The 9,790-nt window shown below is 45.3% G+C and overlaps 1 long non-coding RNA gene across 1 annotated transcript; it reads right to left on the minus strand.

The window, feature by feature from the left end:
• Positions 1–6,535: 6,535 nt before the first annotated feature.
• On the minus strand, positions 6,536–9,468 carry LOC144167391 (uncharacterized). Its single transcript, XR_013321981.1, has 5 exons — positions 9,116–9,468; positions 7,713–7,854; positions 7,374–7,533; positions 7,164–7,286; positions 6,536–6,675 (listed from the first exon to the last, which is right to left on the minus strand). It is a non-coding gene; the product is annotated as an uncharacterized LOC144167391 (long non-coding RNA).
• Positions 9,469–9,790: the final 322 nt, after the last annotated feature.

Below are 9,790 nucleotides of genomic sequence, written 5' to 3' on the forward strand. Positions count from 1 at the left end.
GCTGTTTCTGCGTTTTTTACACATACCGCAAGCGCGCGTGTCTTTTTCCTCCCGTCCCGTGTGCTACGAGGTCTATCTATAATACACAATATTGACTAAACCAGCAGGAAACCACTAAACATAAATTTTTTGTAACAACGCCAAGCTTCTGTGTAACATTTCCCTCAAAGATGCTGTACATCTGTTCCTACACGATCTGTTTGCGCTGACCGAGAGAATCCCCTTACAAGGAGCCGCGCTGCGGCGACATCACTTCACGAGGGTACACCGTTGCGAAGGGCACCGGACTTGGGCCCAATGCTTGAGCGTGGCTTGAGAGTGCCCGAGAGTTGTCTTGTGAGCCGCCTGCGCGGAAATGAACGAAACAGTCTTGTAATAAATTTAGGATTTATTAGCGGCACCCATGAGATTCGTAGCGGGTAATGTAGATGCGGTAGTGAATAATATAGAAGTATTCCGGCATTTTCTCGGTCTTAACTGCAGAGCTGTTTAAGCTATGGGTGGCGCTGTGGATGTTAATTATGCTGCTGCTGTTGATGGTGATGATGGTGATTTTGTTGTTGTTGTTGGTCGTGGGGGTGATGTATATGATGATGATGATGATAATGCGAAGCCCTCTTGTTTCGGGACGCCGGTTGCCAGCAACCTACTTGTTTGTTTTATTGCACGAACTTGCCCTATCCTTAGCTAGCCTAACAAATTTACACATCACACCGTCTTCCCTCGTGCCCCTCTACCCTCCCCCGTTTTCAACTCGTATCACTCCCTCACCTTGTTTGCTGCCCTTGCACACTTGCTTGTTTTCTCCCCCCGCTGTTCTAAATTGCCATCCGTTTGATGACTCCTCCTACGTAGCACTCTCATCGTACTTTTCTTCCACCAAACTTTCGTCCCCCTCTTCGACACCTGTATGACAGTGAAGTTTAGGCCCCCCCATTACCCTAAATCCCAAAGCCTCCGCCAACGCCGTTTCCCATCGCCCCGCGGTGGTCGTATCTCTGCAGTCTCTGACAATACGGCCATGGTTTCTCGATCCCTGCCGCAGTATACACGGGTTTCATCCTATGAACAAGAACAAGTGCTGCGCCTGTCGTATGCTCCTGCTGTCACTCGCTCCGTGTTGCTATGGGCAAACACCTGCGCTCATAAATCTCGGAACCTATGCGACGGTGGTGGAGGAACCCGCTCCAACTTTGTGCCGTACACACGCGGGAGGGTGTGACTAGAGGTCCTCTATATAGCTGCCGCTGGGACCTAAGAGTTGCGCGACCCTTTTCCACGCACCGCTGTGATGACGTCACTGCGGTTATCTATGCCACGCAGAGAAGGCTTCGCTACGCCTGCACCACAGCCAACGACGCGGGAGGCACCGCGCCCCGCCCGGGAGAAGCAGCATCAGCGTCAGCGACATCGCAGGAATCCAGCATAGCCGCCGAAATGCGCCACTACGGAGCCTACATGCCTCTGTCGGCGCCATGTAGGCTCCCTAGGTGCCACCGACCAATGCGCCTCCACCGCGTGGCGGCCGCCGTCAGAAGCGTGGCGGCGCGGCTCCTACACGCGCGATGGGCGGCTTTCCCGCAGCAATTCGGATAACAAGATGGCGGATGGTCGCGCAACTCTTAGCTCCCAGCGCGAGCTATGTAGAGGAACTCTAGGTGCGACCAAAGACGTTTCGGACTGCCAAGAAAGATGGGGCTTATCAGGAAGCGCGGCAGTTACAGGTGATAATGCGATCGGCGACGACGATCTGAGGACCCCGAACGGGTGCGGGTCAGTCAGCATTTGAGCAAACAGCGTCGCCGACAAAACGAACGTCGTCTGCTCCTGACCTCGCTCGCTTCTTGTTGCTAGGGGCAACCACCTGCACATAGAATTTGGAGCTCCCCGGGCGACGGCGGCCACTTTGAAAGAGATGTGAAAGCCTGCGGACGAAACGATCCGGACCTACCAATCATGGTCAACTTAAAGCGGCACGTTCAAAAATTTGTCAGGTGCGACAGTCAGGTAGCTGACGAGGTGAGAGATGGGGCGACCGAACAAGAGCATCACTCCCGAGGAGCCGCTGCTTGAGAACGGATGCGATGACTGCAGTCCAATGTCGGAACAAATTACTGGTACTGATAATAAAGCAATGCAGTGTACACACTATAATGACCGAGTTTTCGTTGCTCGTTGGGGGGCTAACGACAACACGCAGAAAACTAGACCAAGTCTCGCAGCATAACCACGCATAAACTTATCCGAACCAAGAATAAGCTAGGTGCGTCCGTCACGTCAGCTGTTTCTCCACCCTTGCCCCACTAGTGCAAGCTGCGCCAACTCTTTCCAGTTCAACTGAATTCAAAATTTCTGAACCAAGTTTTCTATTAGACTGCAGGTGAAATGAACGCGCCTGCATATCCTTTGCTGAATGCAGGATCACAGAGCATCCAATATTAAAAATCTTTCAAATCTCTGATACCCTTCTCTAACTAGCTGGTTTATTTATTTATTTATTTATTTATTTATTTATTTATTTATTTATTTATTTATTTATTTATTTATTTATTTATTTATTTATTTATTTATTTATTTATTTATTTATTTATTTATTTATTTATTTATTTATTTAAGGAATCACTAAGAGCGCGGAGCCTTCTCGCGTGATGCACTGATGGCATGAGGAATACAAGGCATACAAAGAAACATGGAAGAGTAGACAATCAAAATTAGTTGAAAATAAGTATGCAGGTATTTACAAAAGGGTAGTGCATTCAAAGACGGCAGACACACTTTCCGGAAAACAACACATCGGAGGTCGTGCGGAGAGTATGCCTTAACCAGCACCACGTTCAGGTGTTTTTTCAGGTTTGCGGCGGTGGCGCGCCGCGTTGACGTGCGGCAGCGCGTGTCGTCAAAATGCACGGAGACGCGAGCTGACGCGCGTGCAATTCCGAGGTCTATGCTCGCAAAATGTTGACGCCGACGCACTGACAGGAAGGATCCCAGAAAAAAAAAAAAAACAATTATCTCTCGGGCCTCCGTCTCCAGTGGATGCGAAACAACTGACCACGGCGCTAACTAAACAATGAAACCACGAAACAACTGACCACCTGTGACGCAGCAGGGGGTGCTAGAATCCATGGATCCCGACAGGCCGCCATTGGAATCTGAACCCTGCAGCGTTTAACACGAAAACTTTATCTAGCGAGGCGAGCTTATAGGTTTTGTTCGAGGAAATAGAGGGCATTAAATGGGATGTAACAAAGTTGGCCAGGTTATGAAAGCCGGTGAAGCCTTTAGAGTGCTGAAAAATGCACACGTTCCATGTTCCCGTGGTCTAGTGGACAGAAGAAAACTGGTAGTGAGATTTCCAATCAATACAAGCATAGCTCGCAGCATAGACGAATGCTATAGCGTTAACGAAAGGGCAGCTGGGCTTGTAATTACGCCTAATAAGAGATACCAGCTCAAGGTGGTAGAGGGCTACGCGCCTATATCCAGCCACGACGAGTAGCTAGTTGAACGCCTCTATGAAAGTGACGAATCGGCAATGGCTAACGTAAGAATACCCTATACTGTAGTTAAGGGAGAATTCAATGCCAAAGTAGATATGAAACAGGCTGGAGACAAGGCAGCTGGGAACTATAGTTGGGTTGTAGAAATAACACAGGGAGTTAGTAGTCGAATTTGCAGAGCACAATAATCTACTCATCATGAATACCTCCTCCTGCCAGCGGGAGAGCCGGAAGTGGGAGTGGAGGAGCCCGAACGGAGAACATAAAAATGAAAGAGTTCATACTGTGCTATAAACCTGGCGTCGTGCAGGATGTGGAAGTCCTCGGAAGGTTGAGGTGCTGTAACCGCAGTATGATAAGATCTCCAATTAAGCTAGATTGGAGGAGTGACCGTAACAAAGTAGTACGAAAGAATTCGATCAATGAGCTAACAGTAAGACGGAAAGTTGAAGAATTCACGATTGCGCTTCAGAACCCATATTTAGCTTTAACCGAAAAAGCAGATTTTAGGACACCGGAAGGCAGTGATAATGCTACACGCATTATGACGGAGCGCGCAGTAGAAGTCGTAGGTACGATAGCTAGACAGTATACTGGCAACCTTTCCCAAAGTAACAGAGATCTAATTAGGTAACAGCAAAGCATAAAAATCTCCAACCCAGCTGACGAAATAGAACTAGCGGAGCTTTAAAAATTAATGAGCCTAAGACAGCTGACATACCGAAGTATAATATGCAGACAATTCAGCACGCTGCAAAGTATGCACTCTTAATCTGGATCCACATAAGATCCACTTAGTAACTGGAACTTTTTTGCAAAAAAGTTCCACTTATATATTTGGAACCGTGTTCCACATACCCTGAAAATGTAAGTGGAACAGTGCACCACATATTTTTGCGCTAAATTATCTGGATCGGCGTTCCAAATAAAAGTATACGGATCACTGTTCCAAATAAACGGGTAGTGTAAGTTACTGGAACACTGATCCACGTAAAATGATTATGGATTTATCCGGTGCGCCGTTCCAGGTACCTTCAGACCAGCTGTTTATATAAAACGGTGTTCCGATAGACGTTGAGAAGCTGTCTATGGGACTCCACTTTTCCAATATATCTGCTTTCCTGTTGGTATAAACTGAGGTCATTTGCCAGGCTGGCGGATGCATTGGTATCAGAAGGAAACCGCAAGCACCATTCTAACGCAGCCTTGACAGATGGCCCACAGTGATACCAACAATTGGAAAACAGAAACCGCCGCAGCAGTGTGGTCCCTGACTGTTCCCAACAGTTGCCTATCGGAGCACAGTTCTATATAAAAGCTGGTCTGAGATACCTGGAGCGGCACACAGAGACTTTGGCTTCACCCGCCGCATCCTGTTCTGGGTTTTGGCTGCATGTAAAAGAAAGAAGACTCGCATTAAAATACATACCAAACCAACTATTAGCACAATGCTTTTCAAAACACTAAGCAAATTTTATTCGCTCGTATTATTGCGTACATTTGAGATACGGAGACATATCTGTTTCCACTTGGGCAGAAAATGACCAGCGTACAGGATCAAATACCAAAACGATATCAAGTGGCCAAAACGATCTAAGTGGCATTTTCCTATTTTCGCAAATATTTACCATTCTTTTTTGCTAAAAAAACATGGGTAATAAAGATGGCTTTAAGCGCAACCGCGTCACAAACAGACTTGTACATCTACCCTCGCACTAACTCAAAAAGCATTACACAACAGTGAGCATAAAATATGCTGTTTCATCACATGAAATCAGGTACCGCGAATGCGGAAGTACCCACAGCGCTTGCCATACCATGTTTACGCATCCCGGTTCCAAAATATGCAGTTTGCTATTAAAATGTAGGGAAAAGCCAAAAATACAAGCCATACACGGTTGGATTATCACAAGACCTGCAAGAGTGTAGGAAAAGAACACCCGAGCCAATACTAACAATATAACATTTGCACAGAAAAACTTATCGGAAGCATGTGGCACTATTGCACAACTAAAACACATCATATATCAATATCAAGCTAACTGTAATATCAAGCTAACTGTAGCCAAAACCGACTATATACGCGCCCTGAAAAAGCCTTTCACTGAAGCCGCGTTGCTTCCCCGACAATATGTAGCTATTTAAAATAACTTATCAAAAAAAGCTCATAGCACCCAGTGTGAATCTTAAAAATTTTACAAACCAGATAGCTCGGAGCATGTTACGCATTTTAAAATTTAACAAGCAGCCTAACTCTAAAGACGTTATTAATTCCCTCAAGAACAATTCAGACATCCCAAATAACCAAGCCAGGTAGTGTTGAAACATACACGTAATCAATTTTACCAAGCGAACTTGGAAGCATTTTTCCAGCCGGAACATTTATCTCAGGTAAAATTCACAGTTGCGTGCTATACAAACCCTACTATCATGACGACAGTATGCTTGTGACCAAAGCACTGCCTCTAACAAGCAAGAAATGCAACTTAGTCCAAAGTAAACACCTTTTCAAGCCAAATATGTATATTTCGCATTCTTCTAGGGCTTAGGTGTCAGCTAAGATACAGAACAAAAATTGATTAATAAAGCCCCAAACCGTCTGTGTAAATAATTACTCTCACGTTTGCATCCATCAACAGCAGCACTGCCACGGAAAAAAAATTTCGAGCTGCACTTTAATAATAAAAACGTTACAGTGCAGTGTCATTAACTACATTAACAGAGTAACAGAGTAGCTGCAAAGGCAGCCTGCGCTTTGTGCCAATGAAAAATTGCAAAGGAAAGCACGACTTCACTTTTGGAATTGACATGCCGCTTGCATCTACCAATCATTTGAACCACGACATATCTTCCCGAATAGGCTTCAACGTCTAACAATAATTTAAAACCCCAAGTAGAGTGACCACATCAAGTCTTTCAACAGAGCTTTCAACTTAAATGACACCAGACCACTGTTAAATGGCCAAGAACTCTCTGCAAAAGTCCCAAGAACTCTCCAAAGTCGCATAAGTTTCAGGAGATAAAGATGACATATACGGCGAGGAGGATGACCACATCTTGATGTGACAACGCAGGCGGAAAATCCATGACGTGTTTCTTGCAGACAATATTTACGCTGTCATTTTCTTCTCTCAAAATAACTGGACCTCGAGAATAACTGGACCACGTCATGTACCTTTAAGGAAGGAAGAAAATTTTGTTAGACGATGGCTTTAGATGAGTGAGTTGCTTAGGATACCCCTTTTATAGCACAGTAATCGATTGAAATATCAGCTATTTCTTGATTTCTTTTCTGGGAATGCTGCTAACAATGTACAAAAAATATTAGCACGGACTGTCAATGGCCGTTCTCTAATTCTGGAAAGCAACCGCACTGGGCGTGGCCGTGGTGCCGTATTATTACAGCAGCAACTCTCAATGTGAAAGCAAAATGTTTGCAAAAGTTGAATGCAAAATAATAGTTTTTTTTTTGCCCACATGTTGCAGCATCCGAAACAGGCTGAATGTGAAGGTATTCCCAATATTGGAGTTCACGATTTATTTTTAACAGTAAGATTTTGCTACAAAGAAAACTACCACAAATTCAGTCCCGCAAAAATAAAATGCCAGCTTCAATAAACACTACCATAAATTGAGTCCCACAAAAATAAAATGCCAACTTACCCAACTAAAATTAAGATGCAGGCGTTCCTGGCAGGGCCTCCTCGGAGTGCATTTCCAGGAAAGTTTTGCCAACGTGTTCCCAAAAGCTCTTACTGTCGTTTTCACCTACAGGTCAAGTTGTCACTGAAATGGTGTTCCGAAGCCATTACGTATATTGCAACTACCTAAAAAGGGACCATCAAAGTTCCAGAACTGGGAGTGCGTACTTACTTGTAGAATGCAATGATTTCATCCCGTACAACGGCTTTCATGTGTTTCCTTTTTGTGAACACGCGCCTTCAAGAACGGTGAACACACGCCTTCAATAACCAGGAAAATGGCAGTATGCATTCCTTGTTCCATTGTTTTAAGTCCCGGTCCGCCCTAGTTCCTGGAAAATAAAAACAGTATAAAAATATCGAAGCATAAATTTACGCTTCCCTCTAAGAAGGGAGTACTACAAGAAGTCGTACAATGGCTGATTAGTTGTGCTAAAATTTATTTTGCAGCACGAGCCCTGGTAACGTTTTCAGGCGAAATATAAAAATATTTGAACATTTTTAGGCTCACCTGTCATTGCTCCATGCGGTGTGGTGAACGTCTGTATAATACGCAACACTCAAGAGGCACTCTTTCGTGGCTTTATGACATCCACAATGCATTCATAATCTGCCACACTTGTCACGACGACGCCTCGGCGTGCCGAAGATGTCTTCAGCCACTGTGAATGACACAGCCATGATTTCAGAGGTATATGTAAGGAATGGAAATAATTCGTTTTAATTTCTGTTCTTCAGACAAAGGAAAACAATTGTCGCAAACTACCAGTGTAGAGACAAATGTCTTCACAGTCAGCCATCTGGACAGGTTATACAGATCGAATACAGAATGTAGCAATCTGCTTTCGCAGTATATTTTCTAAGTTCAAGGAAGCACAGAAATGGGTTAATGTTGGGTGCACATGGTGATGCAAGAACTTATCACCTGAGCGTTGTCGGAAATTATTTCGACTCTCGGGTTACCGCCGACATTGACGGCATAAAAATGCAAGAGTGGCTTATTTCTAACGCGGTTCGTGAAGTAGCAAGCACTAATTATGGATATTGAATAATTATCCTGAAGTCTCAAGTTACAACTGATATTAACAGCATAGAAACGGCAGCACACTTTCTATATACGCGCTGCGTGTTGTGTTTCCACATTTCTTCCCCTCTACAAAAGAAACGTTTGTTACTGCGGTACTGCTAAGACAACAACTGTCCCTTCCATTTCTCTACACTTCCGGCAATGTTATTTAAAATAGATCATCTCAATTGGTCAGAGGAATTCGAATAAACATGGAACATAAACATGAAACATGGAATCATGGAACAGATAAACGTAAGATGACGCCTTGAAAACACATCAACACAACTCGAAATAGCGTCTACCTTGCACGCAACGGGCAAGCTCGAAGACTCCCGGCCTGGTAAGCACAGTAAATGCCTTCTACTCAGCAGACTAACACAACGCCGCAATTACCACCCAAGTTTTCAAAATACCAATAAATCTAAGGACGGACGCTCCGACAAACTTGCTTTGAAGTTGTACACGTGTGCACGCGCGATTATCGCGAGCGACTAACCCGAGAAGATTCTCTACCGCAGAGATACACAGCAACCGTCAATATACAACTAAGCAAAGCCACACAGTAAGGATACATCTAATCATGAAACGCGCAAAACCAGCAACTTCCTTATAGCAATGGCTAGCGTACGCAGTCAGAAATGTCCAGCCGACTCTGACCCACGAACACAGAAGTTTTGGTAAATTACGGCTGCAAACGTTTCTCCAACACAAAATGTTACACGCCGCGACCACAAGCATGGACGACACACGAATAACGGGCAGACAAGCGGTATGTTTATCGGACGCATTTAACAAGGATGTCACAGAACAACAACCGTTACCAAACATAAATAAGCAGCACTGACCTTTTTTGCGCCTCCTGGCAAAACTCCACTTCGTCGAACAGGAAATACAGCCCGGGGATATGAAAAAATTCCCAGTTGCACGCCGCAATCAACCCATTCAAACTGCTAACGGGACGGCGGTAACGGTTCTCGCCAGCGTGACTGAGAATTTCTTTAGTAAATATCAGGCGCATCGCGCGAGCAATTGAGAAACCCGCTTGGGAATGCCACTGGTGGCGCTGCATGCGGAAGACCGTAAAATTAGCGGAGGGAATCCTGGAAGATGGGAGCGCTGCTGTCGTTTAAAGTGTTGACGCAGTCCCGATTTTCATCCGTCGTCGTCGTACCCGTTGCAGCCCCACTGTACCGTGAATCAACGCAAAAAAGAGCTCTGCCGTGCTGCTGCTGACGCATGCGCATGGAATGCGCTACTGGAGTGGCGGTCTTTTCCTCATGGCTTCGGCAAACTTTCGTTCTTGCGGAGGCTTTGGCGATGCGCCCCCATAAGAGCTCATACAAACTCGGCACACGTGATGGCTTTTATTTGATTCGGAAAACGGGCATATGCGTCTAAGCGGACGTTTACGCCCACTGAGGCCGAAACAAACCGCAGATAATAGCCGCGTTAGCGCGTAAATACTGGCTAAAGTTGTTTCTCGCGGAGGGCCGTGAGTGCGTGCGATATCCGAGCTTAAC

This window comes from Haemaphysalis longicornis, unplaced genomic scaffold (assembly GCF_048455015.1).
Source record: "Haemaphysalis longicornis isolate Haplotype H1 unplaced genomic scaffold, Haemaphysalis longicornis Haplotype H1 scaffold_2, whole genome shotgun sequence".
Lineage (NCBI taxonomy): Eukaryota > Metazoa > Arthropoda > Arachnida > Ixodida > Ixodidae > Haemaphysalis > Haemaphysalis longicornis.